Below are 22,008 nucleotides of genomic sequence, written 5' to 3'. Positions count from 1 at the left end.
ATTCTTGGTCTCTAATTATTATAACACAACATATATGAGCCCTAGTAATGTTAAGCCTCATTTTCTTCAGCTATAAAATGGAAAGAATAATGATAATTTAAAATGCTCAGAATAACGCTTGCACATACTAATAGTTTTCAAATAGTTCCTATTGTTGTTGTTATTGTACAGATTTATAGGCTTGTTATTTCAACTTTTAAGTATCTCATGTATCTTTGGTTTTTGTTCTTTGACTTTATGAACTAAACTTTTGGGGGTTTTGTTGTTGTTGTTGTTTGTTTGTTTTTACAGCTCAAGAGATTTGCCGTAAGATTGCAAGTGTCATACTTTCTCCGTGGTTTAACCTGAAAGGAGGGGAGACGGGAGAAAAACAATCAGATTCTTCTGTGAGGGGTACTAGACTCAATCACTGTTGGGTTTTATGATTATCTAGGGGCAAATATCCTCTTAAAATACCTTGAATTGATATGAGAATTTGTTACCCTAAAAGCTTCAACCTTTTGTAAAGAAAACAGGTATTCTCAGATATTCTAGATGTTGCTCATCCACATGTGTATTTCTCTGCTTTCCTCTAGCCGATACCAAGCTCACAGAAAATAAATACCTTTGTTTCCTGAGTATGCCTGCAGGACCAGGTTTTGCAGCATGAACTGCATATTCACATTTCCTGCTGCTTTCAATCCATCTAGGATTAACTGGAATTTACCCGTTTACAATAAATGGAATGGATATTGGGTGTTTGATCAAGGACAGTCCTCGGGCCTTGTCGTTTCTTCTATTTGTTGAAATTTAATGTCATTTAACCTCTGGGAGTAGAACACAAGCTTTCTTCTAGATCAGCTTTCTCTAATTCATAAAGGAAGCTTTTTGAATGAAATGGAGCTGCAAGGCTGGTTTTTATTTGTTTTGGCTCAAAATGTTTGAGTTTTTATATCACTTGCTTGCCCCAAGGGCTCCAGAGAATGGGTGATTTTTACAGATCTGAAAAATAAATCAATCGATATGAGAATTTGTTGGTCTGTATTTGCTATTAGTATTACAATCTCTTCTCTCCTGGGACATCTTCTACAAACTCAGTTAATAAAAGAGAAGCCCTTGCAGTGTTTTAAGTCATGGCTATACTACAGATAAATAAATATACTCAACAACCTTACACCAGTACTATTTTACTAAAGCATGGAGCGACGAGTAGAGACTAAAGAGCTAATAGTAAAGCCCACATGGTCTTAACTAGTGTATATTGTCTGATTGTTATTAATGCCACTTTTAAGTGTATCATGGTTAAAAGGTTTTCTCAATCTGTCAAATATTTGCATCAGTGGAGGAATCTCAGAGGATGTATTTGGTGGGATATAAAAAGACAGGAAGAAAGGAAAATGGAGTAGAAGGAGATATATATATATATATATATATATATATATATATATCAAAAAAAGAAATAAAACACAAAGAAAAAGCAAAAAAATAATAAAAGTTGATCCCACAATAAAAGTCTAAAGAATAATTTGACTGAAAAAAATTAAGTTCTAGAATAATATATAATATTACTTTCTGTTAATGCTTAAAATATTTAAATGCAAATAATCAAGTACTTTTTATAATTAAAATTGATATAATACTTGGTGAAACTAAAGGGTCTTTGACTTACACATAAATAATACTTAAATATAAACATCACTAAGATTTTAAGACATTAAGTTAAAGAAAGTAAATATGTATAGCACTGAGACTGGCATATAGGAGGTTTGCAATAATTGTGCAATGAATATTTAAGGGATAACAATTAAAGATAACATTTGATAAAGAAAACAATGCTCAATATGAACCATAAAAGGAATTGCTTATATTTCTGTTTTATCATTCATAACACATACGATTTAAACAAAGCACACACTTTTTTCTAGGTTCCAATTTCTTGACCTAAAACAAGTTGGGATACTAGTATGAACCTTGGCAATCTTTCAAAGTTATTGTGACAATAAAGTTAAGTATTAGTTTATTAATAGATGCTTACTTTCAACTAATTTGTATTGGACATGTATGAAATCTGTTCTAGTTATGAACTAGTCACTAGGAAGTAATAAAACCCTGCCCTCAAAGAAGTGGGTGATGTTTACTGAAAGACCAAATATACAAATGGACAGAGACCAGAACATTGTATAAATATAGAAATGAAATTCTGTATAAATGAAACTCTGACCTATACTTTGTGTAAATGTATAACTGAAACATAAAATGAAACATGTTATAGCATGAAATGAAACGCGCATAAATGAAACTCTGACCTATAACCTCTGCAGCAACCAACTCAGAAAACCAACCTAAAATTTCTCATGTGTTATCCAGTCTCTGTTTCCCCCACACCAACAACCACCAATCAGTGCTCAGATGAAACCTTTTCTTTCTCACCATGAAGATTTCACACTTCCCTGCCTGCTTCTGAGTCCCCTACAAACTCAGAATAAATTAGCTGCAACTTGTTTTCATTTGAGCAGTCTTAGTCTATTACCATATTACATAAAAAGGCACATCTTATATCAGTAAACAAGAAGTGTAATGCATTCTGTTAAGTAGGAATTTGTGTGTATGAAAAGTAAGGGAGACCATGCTGGATAATGACCTTTACCAGGGAACTGAGGAAGGTTAAAGATAATGTGGATTTCTAGTTTTAAACTAAATTTATAAAGAGCTTACTAGTTATCATTTGTATTGCTACAATGAGAAAATAACTGGACAGATTGAAAATTGAGAATTTTTCTTGGACCCATCAGAAAACTGATATTGCAGGAAAACTACCATCCCCAAATCTGGAGTGTCTGATACATGGAGAAAGATTTTGCATCCAAAATTAGCTTACCAAAACCAAAAGCCACTGTCTACCCTAGGTGGTAGAACACTTAGATGGCCATTTTGATAAATTACTGGAGCCTCTGTGTGGACCAGCTTGAGAGATAGAAACATTTGGGGATGCACAGTCTTAGAGTCTAACATGGAATTTGAAAAAGATTTTGTGGTATTAGGAAGAGAAAGGAATAAGGATCATTATAAAATATGGTCAGAGTCTTCATATTGCCTACTCTCCAATGGAAGGGTTTTGCCAGAGCACAAAAGGACAAGCGAAATTTATCCCAGATGGTAGAGAGGGCATTTCTCCTCACTTCCTCTCTCTCCAGCCTTCCTGTCTTACCTAAGGAAAAGAGAGAGAGAGACACACACAAAACAAATGTAGTTGACCAAGAATAGGTCTTCTAGGACATAGGAATGTTGGAGCCAAGAAACAGTGTAGAAACAGGGAGAAAAAGCTGTAGTACAGAGGGAGAGGCAGTAACACTTGTGAGGGTCACTGTCTCAAGACAAAGGATCCCTAAAAGGATTGTGCAACCTGTGGTTCTTGTAGTTAAAATGATTAAACATAGCCCAGCATCTAGCCAGATTAAAACAAATTCTTATACTAAAGGCCTACTATCTCAGTTCCTGTCTGACACAGCATATGCATCTTTCAACAAATAATTATAAGGTATCACAAAAGGCAAGAAAAATGCAGTCAGAAGGGACAATGCAGTAATCTATACCAGACTCACAAATGATGCAGATATCGAAGTTATCAGACAAGGATTGTCAAATAACTACAGTTACTTTATTAAGGTCTCAAATGGAAAACATAGACAACAGGCAAAAGAGATGGGTAAGGAGAGAGATGGAAATTCTAAGACAAAAGGAAATGCTAGAGTTCAAAATCATCATTAAAAAATATGAAGAATCCCTTTATGGACTCAACAGTAGATAAAACAAGACCAGAGAAAGAATCTGTGAACTTGAAGATAGGTCAATAGAAATATCCAAAACAGAAGTTTCATTAGATTTATTTATTTATTTATTTATTTATTTATTTATTTATTTATTTATTTTGGGGGGGAGCAGTGGCAGAGGGAGAAGGAAAGAATATCCAGCAGATTCTGTGCTCAGAGGCTGAGGTGGGGTTTAATCCCATAACCCTGAGATCATGACCTCAACTGAAACCAAGAGTGGATCGCTCACCCAACTGAACCACCCAGGTGTCCCAAAATAGAATTTTTTTTTTTTTAAAGGAGCAACAACAGAACATGCAATGACTGTGGGACAATATGAAAAGTTGTTAGAAGCAACTTTTGACTTGGTCCCTTAAAAAAATTACTAAAGTTATTAGAAAAAAAAAGAAAGTGATCAGAATGTTCCAGGCGTTAAAAAAAGAAGAAAAAAGAACATTTTAGGCAGAGTGACCAGCATTCATGCAAAAAAGCATTAGGCATTAGAAGAGAAGGCACATATGTGGAGGAATTTAAAGTGTAATGTGACCATAACACAGGATGGTTGGAATGATTAGAAAGTGACGCTAAGAATCAGGTTGCAAATAGTTCCCACACCATGTTCTTAAGTTTAGATTTAACTCCGGAGGCATTATGGAGCTAGTATTGGTTTTTTATTCAGAGGAGTAACATAAATTGAGTTGAATTTTTAAAACTAAACTTTAAAAGAAGCTGAATAGTGGGGGGGGGGGAAACAGAATAATCTTAGTATTAAGTTTTATTCAATAAAATTTATTTAGCCTCTTGGGGAGAAGGAGGGATCAAGACGTATGGAAATCAAGAAACCCCAACTGTTTTCTTTCCTTTACTCTCCCTCCACAACCCCACTGTATATGCTCAGAACTTGAGAACTGGGGAGATACCAGCCTGTCTATAAAATCCTTCAACATGAGTGTACAACTTCAAATTTGTGGATGCTTGTGGAGTATAAGAGGGTATTTCTCAGCTTTTAAAAGACCATCCAAGGGGCACCCGGGTGACTCAGCAGCTGAGCACCTGCCTTTGGCTCAGGTCATGATCCCAGGGTCCTGGCATTGAATCACATATCAGACTCCCTGCGGGGGAGCCTGTTCCTCCCTCTGCCTGTGTCTCTGTCTCTCTCTGTGTCTCTCATGAATAAATAAAGAAAATCTTTTAAAAAATAAAAGATCATCCAGAAATTTAGTGACCTGCAGGAAAGTTAGTAAAAAAAAAACACATAATATTACTTTCAATTGTAAAATATAACAAGCCATAAAATCTGCTTAATATTGTTATTGTAGTTTCTAACTATATATGAAATTACAGTTTACATCACAATTTCATTGTCGTGATCTCTCCAAATATAGTTAATCATTCTCTTTGCTGGGTTAACTCTGTTATTATAGATTTCCTTCTATTCTATTTTTTACACTGTCCTGAAATAAAAAACTAACTTCCCAATTTGAATATGAATAATGTGAGCACAGTCTCAGAATCTATCACAGCACATTAAAAAAAAGTCAACCATTAAAATGTTGGTTGGAAATTATAATTATATATTATAAATATTTAAATGATAATTTTATTTATATATAATATATAATTATAAATATTTAAATAAAGTCATATTGGAATACGGTAGGTCTTTTGGATATTTAATTATATTTTTTTTATTACAAGCTGACATTTAACCTGATTAAATATACTGAAGCTTCTTAAGAATTGTTAAAAGTCCCAGGTAAGTGACGAGCACATAAATACCAGAGAAACAGGGCTGAAGTAACTACGCAATGCCCTCTATGAGTATTAACATCTAAAAGAAAGGAGTAGGAAAATATTTCTATATGTTTTTGTACAGGTTATCATGTGTGTGTGTGTGTCCGTCAGTAAATATTTCTCTTATCTGATATATAAATATATGCAATTTTCAGCATTCTAGCTATATTACTCCATTATTTTTCTTCCATTCAGAGAAGCATATCAGAATGCAAATAAAAAATTTTGAGGTTAGTATAGGAATAAAGCTATTTCTATTCTAATTTATATTGTTAACATCAAATCACTAGAGAAATTTAGAAATTTAATTATTGATAGTAACAATTAATTATGCCATTGTAAAACTAATGGTGACACACAATGTTATACCATTTAAGAATGGTATAACACCATTCTTAAAAACTATATTAGAATATCTTCTGTTTAATACTGGAAGAACTATGAGTAATATAAACATAATTAGAGCAAATTTCCTCCCTAAAAAGGGTGATAGATTCTTTTAACCTCATAGTGTTTTTTATTAAATGAAATAATGAATACATAATGATTTTCAATGTACCTGGTATACCATGAGAGATTAGTAAATATTTACCATTATAATTGATTGCTATTATGAGCAATTACATGTACTTTAAGATATGCTTTACATGCATTATTTCAACTTTGAAGGATAGGTAGGGATTTGTGTTTTGTTCTTGACTTACTTATAAGACAATGAAATTCTTAAAAAAAAAAAAAAATATTTGGTGGAGTTCTCTATCTACTCAGGATAGAGATAGCACAGCATAGTGGATTATAGACTCATTCCAAAATTGGATTATATGGGTTTCCCAGCTTTGTCACTCACTGGACTTGTGTCCTTTTCTACTTTACTTAAAATATTTATTTCTTGTGTTCCTTTTTTTTTTTTTTTTAAGATTTTATTTATCCATTCATGAGAAACAGAGAGAGGAGCAGAGACATGGACAGAGGGAGAAGCAGGCACCATGCTGGGAGCCCGATGTGGGACTTCATCCCAGGACCCCAGGATCAAGCCCTGAGCCAAAGGCAGATGCTCAACCGCTGAGCTACCTAGGTGTCCCTCCCTATCTTCCCTATTAAGTGAGTTCATATTTATGAAGTACTAATGAAAGTTCATGATGATAATAAGTCATTTTTATGTTCATTAAATAAATAAAAGAAAAACAAATTGATAATTTGGGACACCTCTTGAGAAGCCACATTTACCTTAGCCTGAGCTTGTTATGGAATCTGCCTCTTCTAAGTTGTCACAAATTAAGCATTCTAATAGCTAAGAATTTTTCTTGTTAAAAATTTTTTTTTTCTTGTTTCACCTGAAACTATAGGGAATCTTTGTTATTTAGGTCTCAGAAGTGTAGCTCCAAATAACTGTAGCACAAGTCAGGGAGAGCTTCAGGCTTCCATGAGAACCAATGTGGGAGTCGTGCACATCTCAAGGACTGTATTTCCAGGCAAGTTGTTTTGTTCCTGGGCTTCCCTGAGGATCAGGTGCTCTGTAACACAGTCTCTCTCCAGGAAATGCACAATTACCCCCTACCCAATATAGAATCGACTTGGATTCCAGAAGAAAATTTTCTCATATTCTGGGATCTTCTTTGCACAATAAGGTTAAAATCCTCATGCGAATTTTTGTTTTTTAATTCTTTTATTGAGAGTCATTATGGATCTCAGAACATTATTCAAAATCACTATTCCATTAATTTTGCCCAGATTTCACCTGTAGCTCCACGGTGTCGAGAATATGAGGTTAGGGACACCTGGATGGCTCAGCGGTTGAGCATCTGTCTTCCGCTCAGGGCATGATCCTGGGTTTGGAGATCAAGTCCCACATCAGGCTCCCTGCAGGGAGTCTGCTTCTCCCTCTGCCTCTCTCTGTGTCTATCATGAATAAATAAATAAAATCTTTTTAAAAATTATCTTCTCTATATAGAAAAATAATAATTCTTGTGTTATGATGATGCTATAAGTTGACGTCAATCTATCTCTTCACTGTAGAATTTGGAAAAACACCCTCCAAAGACTCTCTAGATGTTAGAGTTTCCTTAAAAAAAATAAAATAAAATAGGTACCTTATTATAGAAGTGTTACTTTACTTTGCATTTTTTTTTAACTGCAATGAAGTCTCTCAGAACCATTAAGTAAAGTCAGGAAAGCAAATTAAACGTACTAGTAAGGCTGTAAAGGAAGTGTGCTAATGTTGATATCTGCCCTTCACCAGAGGCAAATTGTATGATTTAGAAAATATAGTGATAATTTGTATTGGGATTAGTGAAGCTAAACCCAGTTTCCTGGAGAGGATTCAGATTAGATCATTATATTCTTTTTCCTTATGTCTCCATAGTAATTTTATTTGAATAGCATTATAGCTCACCTACTTGTCCTTTTTTAATTTATTTTTTATTTTTGCGGGGGGGTATTTTCTATTCATCTGGCTATCTAACTTAAGAAAACTCTGTTAACCTTCAGTTTGTATTGATTTCCTTCTCTGTAGCCAGAGATTTATCTAGTCAAATGGGGATGATCAGAGAGGCAAAAAGTATTCTTGATGACCATGGAGATATTTATACCTGCTCTCTGAAATATATTTTTTTTAAATCTAGCATGTACTTTTTAACTAGAATGGACACAAGAAGAAATTTTATTAAGTAGGAACTGAGATTACAACTCAGGATAAACAACTCAAACTTTATAATTGGTTGTCAGTCGTGTCATACACTACATTAGAACTACAAACAAGTCCATCAATTTATTTTTGCTAATTGTATAATGATAGCGAGGAGACACTCGAAATGGTGGATTCTGGAGTCATTATTGAAATTCTGGTAAGAAACAGTAACCTTCTCTTCTGACTTCTGCTTTACAACTTCACCAGAGGTTTGCCGTACATCACCTACTGTGTCTTACTGCTGCCTGATAGAATAGGAAGCAACAACTGAACAATCTGTGAACTAATTAAAGTTCCAAGGAACTCAGCTCGTACTCATAATCCCCTTTGTCATTTGCAATCACACTTGTCTCTGAGCCCAACGGTTGAAGATTCAATATCTTACAACCTCACGCTGATGCAGAGTTTGTTTACTGTCACCGTAACAGAGCTTAACCTGTTCTGCATCATTTAAACATGATCTTGCTTTGCATAGAAATGTTGGTGAAATTTCAAATAAAAGTAAAAAATAAAGTATACTAATGCCAGTGTTTCCTCTTTTGCTAAGTTATGTATAATATGTTTGCAATTACTCAACAGGAGACTTGCACATCACTGTTAGGGCCAGCAACTGAAACGTGTGTAGGACTTAAATCTTACTGCCAATTCATTTCACATTTGTTTTATTTTAACAGATAACTTGTAAGTTATCACTAATGCTTTGGTAAAATCATCATAACAAGTACTCAAATTCTGATACATTGAGAAGAGTGACAACTGCAGGAGTCAGTGAAAGGAGAGAGATGAATCAGTTCCCAATTCCGTGAGTTTCAGTATCTTCTTGTGATCATCTATTTCCTCCCATGGATGTCATTGTCATCAAGGTTTGTAGAGATACTGACCTGGGCAAAAACAAACAAACAAACAAAAGGCTGTAGAAAGAATAGGCTACAATATTTATCAACCTTCACAACTAGAAATATAATTTTTCTGTTAGTATCTATTTCTCCAAGTTGTGAGGGAATACCAATGCTGTTGGAGACACAAGGGCCTAAACTGATAACTGTGCCTGAATTATCTGCCTTTGCTTATTTCCATTCACCACGTTCCATTTCTCCTTTACTTTTCTATCAATTTGTAGTTAGATTTCAAGAAACTCTTTCCATATTTCTCCTCTTATTTTAATCCAGCTTGAAAATGAGAAAAGTGAAGAAGAGAAAAGTGAAGAATGAGAAAAGTGAAGAATGAGAAAAGTGAAGATCATGATCATATCATGATCAATCCATATCCATCTTCCTTACCTACCTTTCACTTCTAATTCTAATTTTCCACATATGCTTTTAGTGTAAAATAATTCTCTGTGTATGTGTGTGCCTTTTACACAATCAGTACATTCCTCAAATGAAAAATTTGGCCTCTTGATTCAAGAATGACTTGGCACAATCCTGGATTCCTATCTCTGACTTTGAAAGCCGCAGTTTCCTTTAAGACCATAATTATAACTAATTATACTTGCCTCACCAAGATGCTCTGATGATTAAAATAGTGCATGTTCAGGACAGCTCAATTTCCTTTTAGGGTAAGTATTGTAAGAGGATAACGGACATAGTTTATGGTTACGATAGATAGCAATTATATGTTGGTATTGAGTTCCTCCATGAAGATCATAAATTTCTTAATGATTATACTTTTTATTAAAATTTCAATATGAAATTAAATTTTAAAAAATCATTATTTTATAACTTCATTATTTCAAAACTGTTATATAAAAAATTATGGAATCAATAGTACTAAAATAAGTGTCAAATGGCTGAAAAAGAAATATTTGACTCTTGCCTTTAAACAAGTTTCAATTTAGTGATGAATGGATTTTATGCATGAATACATGAATACACACACACACACACACACACACCAAGATGTTAGCAATGAGAGCAAGTTCATAGTATCAATAATTTTTGAAAATAATAAAAGGTGCTGAGTAAGAAGTAATTGATGAAAAGAGGGGCCTCGAGGTAAATATCAATACTTCTCTCAACTTGATGTTTATGCTTACTCTAGGTTCAAGTCACACAAAGGAACACTTAGAAACTGACATAACATATTTTCAACAGAATTGGTGAACTTTGTTCATTTAATGTCCCTTATTATTGGGCATGAGATTAAAGACTTTAAGGTAGGGCAGCCCCGGTGGCGCAGCGGTTTAGCGCCACCTGCAGCCTGGGGCATGATCCTGGAGACCCAGGATCGAGTCCCACGTGGGGCTCCCTACGTGGAGCCTGCTTCTCCCTCTGCCTATGTCTCTGCCTCTCTCTCACTATGTCTCATGAATAAATAAATTAAAAAAAATTTAAATTAAAAAAATCTAAAAAAAAAAAGACTTTAAGGTATGTATATTAGTTTGTGTAAGGTTAGGTGAAACATTATTTTATTAGTTTTGGTCCACCCTATGGAAAGTTTACTGAGAGCGGTGTGGAACAACCCTTTGCAGCTCATATTTAAACTTGAAAATAAACCACCTGAATCTGCCATCTCGGTCCCCTCCCTTAAACTCATCCCGGCTGGAAGTCAGTGAGATTATTTGAAGTTCATTTTCTGACATGGGTTTTAATACAGAGTACATATTATGCATCATAAAGAATCCAACTTGGTAGTACTTAATCATTTACCTTTTTTGGGGTATGGGCTTGAACATCGAGACTGATTTCTTGAATACTGCCACTGAAATGACAGAATGAATGTGGATTAAATTCCCACTTTGTTCCAAAGTCTTGCATAGATAATAAAGAGTAAAAAATAATATATATGGACTCATTAGAAGTTAAGATCTTTAAATGATTCTATATTAATTTCCTGTTACAAACAATGGAGTAGCCATTAAGATCAGTGGAGTTCATTAACTATTAGCATCTAAAATACCAAGCAGGTGTCCTAAATGTGTGAGATATGCATATAAAATTGTTCGGGTTTCAGATTAAAGAATTGTAACAACTTCCACTTTGAAACAATCTTGAAAATTTTGAGAACACAGCCTACTCTGAATATTAGTACAGAGTCGTGGAAAAATGTGGGTTTTGTAGCCAGTCTGACTAGGTTGAAATGTCTGCTCAAACTCTTATCCTTTGACCTTAAGAAAGCACCTCATTTTTCACGTTTACAATTATAAAATGGGGGAAAAACCCACTCCTTATAAATGTATTTTATTGCTTAATTTGATGCATGCAGAGTAAATAACAATGACTCACATATGCTGAACACACAATAAAATTCAGATACTAAGGAAACTATAAAGAGCATTTCCTTTAAAGTCAGAAAGTCTTTTTTTTTTTTTTTTTTTTTTTTTTTTTTTTTTTTTTTTTTTTTATCTAAAGGGCCAGATTTCCAATATTTCAAGCTTTACAAGCCACGTAATTTTTCTCCCAACTGCTCGGATCTACCACTGCAGCACAAAAACAGCCATAGAAATTGTTTAAATAAAAGATAGGTGTTTTATAATAAAGATTTACTTATGAACACTGTAATTTGAATTTTATATAATTTCAAGTGTCACAAAACATTGTTCTTCTACTGACATGCTTCAACCATTTCAAAATGTAAAAATCATTCCTACATTTTGGACTGTACAAAAGTATACAGCAGGCTGTAAGGACTATAGTACTCTGACTCTCCATTTATTCCATATAGGTCTTTGGGGCAACTTGGGTTGTTGGTCTTATGTATATAATGAAGATTGTAGCATCTCATCACCTGACACTATGGGGTTGTGATATGGCAACGGGGAAAACATGCTTCAAGTAACACATAATTGGCTTATTTGGTAGAGCGTGAGATTCTTGATGTTGGAGACTTGAGTTCAAGCCCCACTTCATAGGTAGAGAATTTTTTTTTTTTTAAGGAAAAAAAAAGGATATGGTGACTAATTGGTCATTTGGAAGCAAATAAAGATGTTATGGTAAAATTGCAAGTTCAACCATACATTAAAAACATCTTTATTTTTTTCTCATTTTTAACAATTATCACCCTTGTAATTAGAAGAACGTCCTCCTCTTTGGATTGTAAGCTCCTCAGGGCAAGAACTGTGTATTCTATGTATCCTGACCTCAGTCCACCTGAGTGAGTGCTGCATGGTAGGCTGTCAATAATATTAAATATATGAAGACATAAAAAAAAACACATATTCCATTATCTAATCTTCTCTCTTCCATGTTTCAAGAGTTTAAATTTAACTAGATTGAAATAAATGGAGGAAATTTGGGTTACAAACCATTGGATTATTGTTGAAGAGATTACTACTGTCCTCTTCTAGAACATATGATGATGCATCTATTGTTCACAACTTGATTATGTGACTTTATTGTAATTTGCCTAGAAGCCTGCTAGTCAGTTTCATTTTATTTATTTATTTATTTATTTATTTATTTATTTATTTATTCATGAAAGACACAGAGAGAGAGAAGCAGAGACACAGGCAGAGGGAGAAGCAGGCTCCATGCAGGGAGCCCGATGTGGAACTTGATCCCGGGGCTCCAAGATCACACCCTGGGCCAAAGGCAGATGCCAAATCACTGAACCACCCAGGGATCCCCAGTTTCTTCATTTTTTTACTCTGCATTTTCAGATGCTTCCACTTATGATGAGTATTTTAATTTTTTGTCTAAATTCATTGTTAAATATAAAATAATTGATTCAATCTATTTCTTAAACTAAAAATGACTACATGAACACATCTATAAAATTTGAGGATATAAATAAATTTAATGGGCAACATACAGTTTTTTAAATATATTTTAGGGAGAAAATTAACAGATTCTTTTGCTACCATGTTTTCCTCCACTTTTCCCTCCTACTTCTATTTTCCAATTATATAACTGATAGCCTGACTCATTTGTTCTACATTTTTTAAGTGACTGTTTCTCTAAAGGTAAAATTTATACATTTTATTCTATCATTTTTCAATTTACATCTTCTAATAGATTCTGTTTATTGCCTACCTCTCTGAGATACCTTTGACATATTCTTATTCTTATTAAACTACCTATGTTGCTGAAACATCAGGTAGCAACCACAGCAATGGTCTACTTCAAAATGGAAGATAAGATTCCAAAGTTGTTCTTAAATTAACAAAGAGAAGAAAGTTTCTTTTTATTTGTAGCCCTTAGAATCATCTGGCATTTCTCCACAGAATTACTACAGGAAAGTGATTTGAAGCTTCCACCAATATATCCCCCAAAGTTCCTTGTAGGTACAGTAAAGAGCTTTGAGAGTGTGAGATCATTTCCCACATCTTTTTAACTTCCTTACTTTTTCCCACTAGATTCATCATTCTTATCTAAGAAGGAGGTAAGATTTTCATTTTCCATGCTTTTACTCTACCACAGTGTCCTCAAGGGAGCAATTTGTGGGACTATGGGTTCCAGAGTGCCTTTAAATTTTCTAGCAAGTATAGTCAGCACCCTCACTGGAAGACATACCATATTCTGCTATACCAGAGATTAGGCAGTTGGCATTTTGCCATCACTTAACATGCTAAGAGTGCAAAATAATTTATTTTACATCATTTATTATTCTTAGGTAATATGTCTCCATCATTTTGCCTTCAATTGAAAGACACGATTATATTTAAGTACTGGATTCTGTACATTTGATCCTTATGAACTTTAGACTAAATTTCTGTTCAGTCTAGAAACTAATTTCTAGACTTGTGGTTTAATAACAGAATTATTCCTATTAGCATTGTATCACTGCAAAGACACTCTCAAATATACACTTATTGTATATGTTATCCAGTGTTCAGATCAGAATTCAACAAATCTTTGTAAGAAGTTATGAAGTACAGCTGTTGATTCATTATAATCTTTCTATAAGATACAAAATATTCAATTGCATCATCAAAATATCCATCCTTTGAAAAACTCTAAATTTTCTTCATTGCAAACACACTCAGTTGCTACAAATTATCTCATTTAAAAAAATAAATTGCTCTCATTTTGCAGAATAGTTAGAAAAGTTTTTTTTTTTATCTTTTGTGCTAAAACCAACGAGAACAACACACAGAAATTTCCATTTAAATATCTATTTCGTATTTAGCTAATCTGTAGAGATGTATAGTTACATTTTAAACATAGGATTTTGATGGTTTATATATCTCTACTTGAAGGTTACAGAAATGAACCTGAACAATAAAAAAGTTGAGAATTTACCTTGAGAAGGCACAGAGCTCTCAGAATCCAGTCAAGACTACAAGAAGACCTGAACAGGAAACCAAACATGTTACTTTCTCTCCTTATCTTTGCTTCTCTTCTCTTGCCATATGCTCATTCTGCTCTTCCGTGAACTGTCTTCCTCTGCTTTATTGCACAGTGACTCTCTAACGCCCCATTGCTTTTGACTTTTTTCTCCATAATGTTTCATTCCAATAAACCTGGGTATCAAGTGCTGATCATTCCAACATGGACCAGATCACCATCTGTAGTGCAGTCAATTGTAAAGGAGGGAGTAGGCAGGATTACTTAGTTCAGAATGGTCATGGAAGTCTATCACTATTGATAAGTTGGAAGAGGGCAAAAAGAATGATCGATAACAATTGGCTGAGCTCTGCAGCCAGTTCAAAAGCTACCCATTACCCATGAGGTATGTGTCAGTCTGCCCGAGTTCTTATAATCAAGATTTACATATCCCAGTTTCCCTTGAATTAAACACTTGAATAATCTACTGCAATAATTAAGTTTCAGTATTTTTGACTCTCAAGTAAAGTAGTCTATAATGGTCTCAAGGTTTACTCAATCCTTACAAGTTACTTTAAGTTTTTATATTGAAGTGATATTTCACCTAACATCACCATTTATGAAAAGTTGTTTATGGAGAAGATTGAAAGATTGATTGCAGTCTGAAGTTATAATGATCAAAAGTTATAATGATCAAACGGACTGAAACAGGTGTCAAAGTTCCTCCTCCATGGGTAGATTATTACATACATTTGGGGGAAAAAGAAGTGTTTAAAAGGTAAAAATGTGTAATGCAGTGTCAAATATTTAAGTTAACAAGGATAAAATATGAAAATAAGTATCACCTTTGGCAACATATTCCACATATCCCATATGTAAAATTTTGAGATCTAACAAAGCTTATTTGAGACCTTAACCAAAAGCACTGGTTTAGAAGTAAGTAGAGTTTGTTTCCATGATTTGTAGTGAGTGAAAAATGAAAAGTTTACAAGGGAAACATATTATGGGCAAAAAAAAAAAAAAAGGGACGTAAATATACATTATCCTTTTCTTTCATTTAGTTATAGATCCCCTCTGAGATTTAGTTGGCCATATGGCTACTCAGCTAGAAAAACATACTCTATATTTTTTTGTAACCTGGTAAAGCCGTATTTTGGTTTAAGCAATGTGAGCAGAAATGAAACATGCAATTTTCAGACTGCCCTCTACTTCAAATTCTTTTTTTTTTTCCTTGAGATTTGGAGCAGCTGCTTTGCACCCAGAAATGTGAACCCTGTGCTATGGAGTCCTAGCAATTCTGCTGCCTCTGTTCTACTTAGTTCAGCTATTTCTTGACAGAGAAATGCATTTCAATTTAGCGTAAGCTACTGCAGGTTGACCTCTCTTTGTGATAAAAAACAAGACATTAAACTTAACTAATTTTTGACAAAGAATGAGCTCATTAGCATTTAAAACTGAGGAACAAAACTTGCTCAGTGAAAAGTTAGAGGGTATATTTTATTTACAACAGAGTTGTAAGTCCATGCAGTGCAGCAGAAAAGGAAGATGGACATGATACCTAAGGGAATTATGTCCAAAAAGGAGAGAACAAGTGACTGAGCTTCTTGGATTTTAGTTGGTGGGCAGACAGAATGGATATATGATGGGTTTGTGTCCCACCATTTTGACTGAAACATTGAATTTCATCTTCACATCTGCAGGAAGGGTCCTGGTAGTATATCTGGTCTTAAATTAGTTCATACAATTAGCAACCAATGCTATTGATCACTATTAAACATAAACAGAGGTACAAAATATTGTGATATGAGGTTCAAATGAGGATATAAAGAACCAGAACTTGACAGGATTAACTATATTCTGATATCTGTGTTAATTTTCTTCAAAGTAGTTTGGATTTTCAGATCAAAATGTTGGAATTCTTCCATTGCAGCTTACAAAAAACAATTGGAAAGGCATGAAAGAATAAGTGAAAGTTTGTTAATGCACAGAAAGTCTTACAGATAATTTTCCACAGACATTGGCCATATAGGTAGTGATGGCTGAGAGAACAAAAAGAGAGAAGAAAATGGTGTAAAGAAATCTCAACAGTGGAACAGAGATATATGGAAATACTCTATAAAATCAGATGGACAAGTATATGGGGAATAAAACAGAAAGAATATTAAGGCCAAATTATAGCATATTAAAGAATGTATAGACTAAATCTCTTTTTTTAGATGAACTGGAGAACAAAAGATGATAATTTACATGATTCAGATTACACAATTATTCAATATTGGAATATGTGGTTACTTGATTTCTTGATCCATGATTTCTTAAGGCATAAGCATAAGTTTGCACAAGTGTGGGTTGGGGAGAGAGGTACGCACACCTTTGAATATTTTAGTGTCAAGAACTTGCTAGGATAAAAAGGTTTTGGACAAATAGATGATATCTTGTCTTATGATTTTTCAATAGAAGCAGCAGGATTTATTTCAATGCAGCCAGCAACTAGTTAGTGATTTCTCCCTCCAACACAAAATTATTGAATGACTTGTCAATATGTTTTCTAAGGGAGAGCCATCTATAAAGGCACAAAGACATTATTCTGGGGTAATTTTCCAAAGAATGCCCTTTCTTTTTATTTTTTCCCTTTTTCTTTTCCTTGTCCATTTTTCTTCATCCCTCCCTCCTTCTCTTCTTCCCTCCCTCCTTTCTTTCTTTTTCTTTCTTTCTCTTTCCTTTTCTTTTTTCTTTCTTTTTCTCTTCCTTTTTTCTCTTTTTTTCTTTCTACACAGCAGATGAGAACGAAGAACACAGCAAGGTAATTAAAAGGAAGCACTTTGCCTTATGTAACGAGACTTTAGATTCAAGTGAACACTGCGGAGACATCATGACCACAAGGGGTCAGCCAAGGCCCAAAGGGAAGACAGGTGTGCAGTTTGAGGTTTTGCCCAAGGAAACACTGATTTGTCTGAAAACCAGCATTAAAATACTGCTGTATGCCAGTCAAAATCAAATATTTGCACTATTATTGGTTCCAGGTTAGCTTACTTCTGTCTGCTCTACATAACCAGTTTACTAATAGACACAATAAAATGGTTTGGGCAGGACTTCAGCAAAATACTCAAGAAAGGTTCCATACCACCAATAAACTATCTGAAAGAGTAGACAAATCATATAGCCCTCACTTATTAGACCTATCTTTTGACGATGGGAAACAGACTATTTTATTTGACCAATATTCCTCAATAAATGTGAGGCTCACAGTGATTGATGCAAAGTAATAGTAACAATTCATTTAAAATAACTGCCAGATGTGGAAAACCATTATAAGTTGACAATATGTGGGGCATTAATACTTACTACAAACAATGCAATCTTGTTTTGTTCCGCTTTGCATGCTTAAGTGTTCCCTATTGTATTCCTCTGTCTACTTTCAAATCAGAAATAGGACGAGTTCCTTTGTTTGCTGAACTACCACATAGCAGACACATCTTCCAAACAAGGGTTTGTGTACTTCAGCAGCGCTGCAGGAAATAAGTTTTTCAATAAATACCATTTCTTAATAGTCTAGCCCATTAATGATTTTTACTACTTTCTGAAAGTATGCCAAATCCCTCATGGAACACAATCACATTTCAAGAACAAAAGCACAAATACATAGAAACTCTGAAATCTTGTAAAAGGCAAACTTTCCCTCTTTTTCCACCCCTTCTACTGAGACACTTCGGAATATAAAACTATAATGTCTCCTGCATCAGCACATGATGTAATGTAAAATATAGCGATTGAGAGCAAGTGAAAAGCTTAGTCTGGAAAAAAATGTTCACAAAAACTAAAAAGCAAAAGAACCAAGTAGAATTACAGACTCTGATCTTAACCCTTTCTGTTTATAGAAAATAAGAAAGATTTTCTTATAAAAATATTTTTACTCCCTCTGGAGAGAATAAGGTAATAGGGATCCTTCAGCTGGCATCAGTACAACTATAAGTCTACACTCTACAAAATCAACAGAATTCATTATTTGCCATTAAATGTGAAGCTTAGAGATCTCCATGGAGAAGAAATATCAAACTATAGGTACCTGGTGTTACTCTAGACTTGTTCTCTGTGGTGTTTTTCTCTATTTTGTAAGCATTTTAGGCATTACAGTTTTATTGTTGAATTTATCTTTCCAGGAATGCTATGGGTTTGTAATGAATAGTAAATAACAATAATCAGAAGTGTCCAGAAGAAAAACATCATTTTAATTTGCAAGTCAGAATCTTAAAAATAAGCGATAATTTTATTAAAATACAATGTAAATCAATAAACACATTTAAATTACAATATATTTTGTAGTAGAATTAGCATGTTGCTTTGCTTTTTGTTCTTAGATATTGCCCTGACATAATGTCAAAAGAAATATTTTCAAAATACAAGCTTTGGGACACCTGAATGACTCAGTTGGTTAAGTGTCTGCCTTCAGCACAGGTCATGATCCCAAGGTCCTGGGATGGAGCCCTGCACCAGGCTATCTGCTCAGAGCCTGCCTCTTCCTTTCCCTCTGCCTACCACTCTGCCTACTTGTTCTCTGTGTGTGTGTGTGTGTGTGTGTGTGTGTGTCAAATAAATTAATTAATTAAAATTTTTAAAAAATTTACAAGCCTCATATTCTTGTTCAAAGCCATGCTTATTTCATGTAGTAACAAATGATTCCTAACAGAATTATTGTTAGATCTATTTACCGTATTCAATTTTGCAGGATAATTGTGAATCTAATCTAGATGGAGGAATATTTATTTTTAAAATATGCCTTATAAAGCTCATCTGGTTATTTTCACCTTCAGGATAAATACAAACATGACAGTGATAATGCAAGTAGAGTTCATAAGCCATGATCAAATTATTATGATTCAAGTGAAATATTAGGATATCATGTGAAAGAAAATCTGCACGTTTTTGTGCTAATTATATCAGACATATTTTGATTACAAAGGTTAAAACTTTAGCAACATAAACCATGGGATATGTAAGTCTCTGATAAATAATAGAGATGAGAAACTCACAATTAACTGCAATATAACTGTGGAAAATAAGGATGATGTAAGACGATGATGATGATAATGAATATGTCTTAATGAAACATATGGTATTAAATTATTTAAAATTACAAAGAACTTAGATATCTTTATATTTGTAGGTAGGAAAGACTTAATGGTGATGACTGACTTTTAAGCTAGTTCTTAAATAAAGAGCTATAATTCCCTACCACCTTCCGTCATCTAGACCCAGGATACAAGAGCTAAGGAGAAATTACATAAATGTCCCCCATACTTCTTTTCATTTCCTTGACCATCAAGTATACAGGTCTTACACGTTTAGCTACGATTGTCTCTTGGCACTTATATCTTTATTAAGCACTGGCATATTAATTTATTTTACAGTCCAATTTTAAGTCCTTCTTGCAGGTATGATATGCTCTCCTGTCAAAAGTTTACTTGATTTTTCCTGATTCAAGTCATGTATCAATTTTATATAATCTGAATATTGAATATTCATATATATGTGTATATGTGTGTGTGTGTGTGTGTGTGTGCATAATCCCTTCCCATTATCAAATCCCTCTAGTTCTCACACTGGCTTCATATTCTCCTTTGATGGTTTCTTTGAAATTGTATCTTTAGTTCTTACTCTCAGCAGAATAACTCAGCTATACTTTTTATTCACTATATACCTAATTCCCTTTTATGTCATCGAGTATTGCTATAATAGCTGAATAAAGTCTTTATCTGATAATTTTCTTGTCTAGGTCATTTCAAGGTTAGTCTCCTTAAATGTCTTTTCTCTTGAAAATTTAACTATTTTTTCATGTTCACTTTTTTATCATTTATTAGACATTGGGATTGTTATTGTATGAAAACTCTAAATTCTATTATTCTGAAGAGTGTGGGTTTTGTTTTATTTTTTTAGTAGGTTTCTTTGCTTATTGATTTTAGAAGAAAATTAACTTGATTGGACTCATTCTCTGGTGGGAGCTCAAATCTTAGTTCTTTTCTTTCTGCTTACCTGGTTTGGATGTCAGCAAGGGATTTTGGTAGGATTTATACATAGATTTTTAGGTTCCTGATCCTTGGCTCTCTTCTTTTCAGAATTTTCCCTTAGACTTTGTATCCTTAGTCCTTGCCCTAACTCTTACTTCTAGTCCCTCAGGTCGGAAAGATTTACCAGAATTTTATTTGCCTAACACAGCACCAGTTGGTGCTATATCTTTCCTAATCCCCTTGATTTTTTCCTAGTTTCCTGAGAATCTTTTCATATGTGGAGGGAGATGATTTCTTTTTCACTCATCATATTGAGTCATTTCTCTTGGACAGTCTCAAATCAAGTCACCCTGATTTTCAATAAGTGTGGAACATCTATCCTATACCACCATATAAGAGCTTTATTCTTTTTCTAATCTTGCAGATGATAATCCATGAAAATAACATTGAAGACAAGCGCATGTATTTATATTTAAAGGAGTTACTTAGGAAGCAAAGCTAGTTGCCATAACATAGCTCTTGGATGTCAAATTGAATAAGAAAAGGAAACATTTTTGTTGCTGGAAAATACAACTTTGTACTAACTTCTACTTCAAACAACTCATGAAAAAAAATGCAGGAAATCCTGGAGGAGACAATATAAATACTAAACAGGAATATCCTCTGGCAGTGAGATAGGTCAAGAAGAGGGAACAAGGGTACGAGAGGACCAAAAAAGAACTCTAAGTATAAATTGACTGAATGGTAGTCATCTTTTTGTGACGAAAGAGCTGATTGCCCATGGACGATTTTCAGTTTTTGTTTGTTTGTTTGTTTGTTTGTTTGTTTGTATTGTGATAAAATACTCCATGTGAATTATATGGAGTGTTGTTTCCCAACCACACCTTCTAACTCTTTCCTTGAAATAACAGCCACGTAGTATTACTGTATATCACTGGGGAAAGGCAATATGCAATATTGGGAATGTTTGTGTCCTACCTGGACAATTTCGCATCTGGACTATTGTAGATAGGACCTAAGGATTAGAAGAGTGACAGAGGGAGAGAGTGGTGTAGTATGCAATCTTCAATATTGCTCTATATCTCAGGTACTATAATTCAAACATTTAATTTTTCCACTAGTGGACAGGAAGGGCATTTTGCTTTTTGATATCTGTTACCAAAATATGAAACTGGGAAGAAGTATTAAATTAAATGATGAATACAATTTAATATGAAATATTATATCTGACGCATTCAGGCACATTTATATCTTATTACAAACAGAGGGTTTTTAATGCTAAGCAGCTTGAGAGTCTTGTGTTCAGCAGTTCTTTATTTCCTGCCTTAAGAATGCTTTGCATCATGACTGCTGACATTTTAGTTTGCAGTCCACTCAGGCTCTAAAACAGAGTAATTCTTCCTCAAACTTTCTCTTACTATTGGAATTCTGGCTCAAATGCAAAGGGTTTTTCTCCTGGGACTGAAGCAACTTTCTTTGACTCTGATAATTTGTTCCCTCTCTGAAGCTACACTGGGCTTCGGACTCATTCT

Source organism: Canis lupus, chromosome 3 (genome assembly GCF_003254725.2).
Source record: "Canis lupus dingo isolate Sandy chromosome 3, ASM325472v2, whole genome shotgun sequence".
Lineage (NCBI taxonomy): Eukaryota > Metazoa > Chordata > Mammalia > Carnivora > Canidae > Canis > Canis lupus.
This window is presented reverse-complemented; position numbering follows the sequence as displayed.